Source organism: Lactuca sativa, chromosome 8 (genome assembly GCF_002870075.4).
Source record: "Lactuca sativa cultivar Salinas chromosome 8, Lsat_Salinas_v11, whole genome shotgun sequence".
In the NCBI taxonomy this organism is placed as follows: domain Eukaryota; kingdom Viridiplantae; phylum Streptophyta; class Magnoliopsida; order Asterales; family Asteraceae; genus Lactuca; species Lactuca sativa.
Genome location: NC_056630.2, coordinates 328,870,316 through 328,874,763, shown reverse-complemented (window position 1 = coordinate 328,874,763; position 4,448 = coordinate 328,870,316). Strand labels below are relative to the sequence as shown.

General features: G+C 38.7%; 1 non-coding gene across 1 annotated transcript; it reads left to right on the top strand.

The window, feature by feature from the left end:
- Positions 1 to 2,886: 2,886 nt before the first annotated feature.
- On the top strand, positions 2,887 to 2,993 carry LOC111878364 (small nucleolar RNA R71). Its single transcript, XR_002845714.2, has one exon. It is a non-coding gene; the product is annotated as a small nucleolar RNA R71 (small nucleolar RNA).
- The last annotated feature ends 1,455 nt before the right edge of the window (positions 2,994 to 4,448 follow it).

The window sequence follows — 4,448 nt, the reverse complement described above, 5'->3', positions numbered from 1 at the left end:
GGGAGAATTACCGATACAAAGTAATGCCAAGTTGAGTAAGACTCAAAGTCCGAGTACCGAAGCTGAAATAGCAGAAATGAGCTGAGTACCATACGCTTCCGCAGTTGGCTCAATCATGTACGCTATGACTTGTACTCGCCCTGATGTAGCCTTCGCTTTGAGCATGGTTAGTAGATATCAAGGGAACCCTGGCAGAGCCCATTGGATTGAGGTGAAGAATATCCTTAAGTACTTTCGGAGGACGAAGGAATGGTTCTTAGTCCTCGGAGGGAGTGATGACTTGAAGGTGCGAGGGCATAATGACGCCAGCTTTCAGATCGACAGGGACAACTACCGTTCGTAGTCGGGCTGGGTCTTTACCCTGAATGGAGGAGCAGTGATATGGAAGAGTTCCAAGCAAGAAACCGTAGCTGATTCAACGTGCGAATCAGAGTACATTGCAGCAAGCGAAGCGTCGAAGGAGGCAATATGGCTGAAGAACTTCATCGGTAATCTTGGGGTTGTACCTGCCATAAAGGAGCCCATGGAGATTTTCTGTGATAACGAAGGAGCGGTTGCCTTGACCAAGGAACCGATGGATTATGGTAGATCACGACATATCGACAGAAAATATCACTTCATTAGACATCGTGTAGAAGAAGGACAACTCATAGTGAAGAGGATATCATCGGAAGATAACCCAGCATATCCGCTTACAAAGGGACTGAGTAGGGTTAAGCACTTGCAGCATGCTAGGAGTGCTGGGCTGAAGGATGATATTAGCATAGATTAGATAGTATTAGAAACAAGTAATAGATAAATGCAATTAACATTTGATGATTAAATAAAGGATTTTTATTTATAAGTAATGTTACTATCTTATGTTAATTGTTTAACTAGTGTTTCATTTTGCATGTTTTGACTTCCAGAATAATTGAGTTTATTAGGAATAATCGAATTGTTCAAATTGTCCACAATCGTTCATATGTTGGAAGTAGATATGAATGAAGATTGTCATGAATTGGTGTGTAGATTGTCTAAATGGTGTTAGACATAGCAAAGGGTTGCTGCAACGTTCATGAGTGCTTATGAACTAGTTTTGAGCATTGGAACAAACCCGTGCTTGTTGGAATCACCTTATGGAATATGATATAAAAGGGTGATCGCAAGACGATAATATCATATAGTCTTAAAACCTAGATATATGGTTTGTTATTCGTTAATTGATTGTACATTGATAATGCGAAAACACATCAGTAACTCGGTGTTATAAAACGCATTGTTGTGTATAATTGGTTAATGAATAAGTAAATGCATATAAGTCGAAGTTTATCTGTAACTTTTATCTAAGAATGTAAAAGCGATATCTCGGCCGCTCGATGATTTGATTTGACTTATGTGTCGGGCTCGGTCCAAACTGAATTGATGTGTTCGATTAAGTTCTATGTCGAATAAATCAGAGATCGAGAAACCTAAATGCTTGACTAACCATTCCATAGGATTGTCAGCATGATATCTAACAGAGGACTGTACGATCCCTTATCTAAAGGACAAGATTGATTAGATCAGAGTTTGACAACATCTTTGAGAGCTACGATTGCAAATCAAATTGTACTTGTGCATATAGTTACTAGACTTATCCAAGTGAGAGACTGTTGGAATAGTGTCTAAGGCTGCAACTATATTAGGCAAGTATTTGACCCGGTTGTGCATGGTCCTTTTGGGTTGCCTTCACCATAGCAACTTGATAGGATGATTTATTAAGAGAGAATAAATATTATTGATATATTATGGGAATAATATAAAGAATAATAATATTGTTATTTGATTAATATAAGTCATAGAATTAATTAGAATTAATTAGGCGACTTAAAGAGATTAATTAAATAAGAGGGTATAAACTGTCAATTGTTTGATAGTTAAATTTTAGACTGTAATCCATATAGATATGTATTAGATGGATTCTAGAAGCTTGGGATAGCTTCAAATCGTCCAAGGGGTTATCTAAGGAATGGATTTGGATGGCTTTAAGAGAAGATTATCCAATTAGGTTTCAGGTTGTAACCCTTAAGGAGTCCACAAGTATAAATAGACCCTATGGCATAAGGAAATCGGTACTTCACCAAAAGTAGAGAAGCCCTGGCCGAATTTCTCCACTCTCCTCTCTCCCAAATCATCCTCCTTGCTATTTGGTGTTTGTAAGCCATTAGAGGAGTGACAATTGTGACTCTAGAAGCTCCAAGACATCAAGATCAACAAGGAATTCAAAGGTATGATTCTAGATCTGTTTCAATATTGTTATTACACCTAAATAGTCATTAGAAGTCTTGGATTCAAATCATGTTTAATTAGAAAGCCTAGATCCAAGCATTAGGGTTTTGCATGCGCACATAGGAAAGTTCTTATGGCTAAAACCCATCAGTAATCTGATAAAGGGTTTTTGTATATTGATTATCTCATGAACGTACAGAGAAAAACTCTAATCTAGTAAAAAACTTACACCAAAAGTAAACCTAATGATTATTTATAGGGAACAATAAATATCTACCATAAATATAAAATAAATGCCTAATATAAAACCAATGCCTTAGCAGAGCTCGATTAAGAACTTCTACTGTAAAGGCACCGTAGGGAATCATAAAATGATTAACCCTAAAAAGGCTTCCCTAAATAACCAAATATGCCAAATCAGTTTTAATATCTCAAATACTCAACACATCTTAATATCAAGGAAATGTCCCAAGAACACCAAGAACAAGGTGTTCACGGTTCAAGAAGTTCTTGAACCGTAAACACCAAGTTATGGTGCAAAGTGGCTTCTTTGTGAGCGGGCCTTGCGCGTCAAGTAATTGCCTAGTTGTGACATCGACTCCATCATAGAAGATGGAGACTTCTTGTTGGCTGTTTAGGTCATGGTGTGGGCAGTTTCTTAGTAAGCTCTTGTATCTCTCCCAAGCGTCATATAGCGACTCTCCAGCTTGTTGTTCAAAGTTAGCAATGACCTTCTTCAACTTGGCTATCTTGGAGGGTGGGCAAAAGTGATCAATGAATTCTTCCTTCATCTTGGCCCATGTGGTGACTGATCCGGGAGGAAGTGACTTGAGCCAGTCTTTTGCAGCACCTTTGAATGTCACCGGAAGCATACGAAGTAGCTGAGTCTCGCGAGGCACATTTGGAACATTAAAGTAATCAGCTAGATCATTGAATTCATCCAAATGCTTGTAGGCATCTTCGTGGTCTTTTCCGTAAAAAGGTATTTCTTTAAGTCAAGCTAGGATATGACCCTTTAGCTCGAAGGTAGCAGTCGCGGGAATTGCAGGTTGCACAAGCCCCGGGCCAGTGTCGTCGCGTATCCTCTTCTTCCATTCTCCCATGGGGATTTCATCAATGTTAGCCATTGTGATAGCTAACTCTTCCTCAGAATCGGTTTCGTGCTCGTATGTAGGCTCCTCTTCTTCCTCGGTCTCGTACTCAATATCTTCCTTAACCGGTTCGTCGATTACTAAAGAAGCGCTGGATGCTCCTGATTTGCTGCTCTTCTTTTTGTTGGATTAATGTCTAAGTCCATAACTATATTTGGTAAGACTTGACCCGACCCGGCATGGTCCATTTGGGTTGCATACCATCATGCACTTGAATGAGAGAAATAAGACACTTATGGTTATTAATATATTATAAGTTCTAGTATATTAATAATAAGAATAATAAGATTATTTAATTAGTATTGATCAAGAATTAATCTAGGATTAATTAAGGGATCAAAAGAAGACTAATTAAATATATGGGTTGATTGTGTAAATCATCCATACTTGTATAGTGGGCTAATGCTTCATGGATAATCAAGTTGGGCTAAAACCCATAGGATGGTCCATGGATGCTCCATGGTGTATTTGTACCCATGGATCCAAGGAAATGGAAAGTCATGACAATTAGGGTTTGCCCTAATTGTAACACTATATAAGCATCATATTATTCACCAAAATCGGCACTAGTGAGTGTACTAGAAGGGCTAGCCGATTTCATGAAGTGTGGGTTTTCTCTCAAGTTATTCCAAGTGTTTTGATGATTGTGATTCCATTTGAGGTGTCACACTTGGGGCACTAGGCACTCTAGCTTCATGAAGACTTTCTTCTCCAAAGAGGTATGTATTCTATCTTGCTATAGTCATTGTTTTGTATGCTAGATTAGGATAATACCTTGGAAGTTCTTATTTGCATGTATAAGAGAGAAAACATAGATCCAAGGTATTTAGGGTTGCATGTACACTTAGGAAGTGTTAGAATGCTCAAAACCCAACAGTGGTATCAGAGCCTAGGCTTGCTTTCTCTTATACTTGATGCAAATTGCTGAAAAATGTTGAAAAACTCGATTTTCTGGCTTTCTGGGCACTGTACTCGCCGAGTCCACTGATGAACTCGCCGAGTACATGAGTAAATTCATCCTACTCGCCGAGTAGGTTGATGCCACTC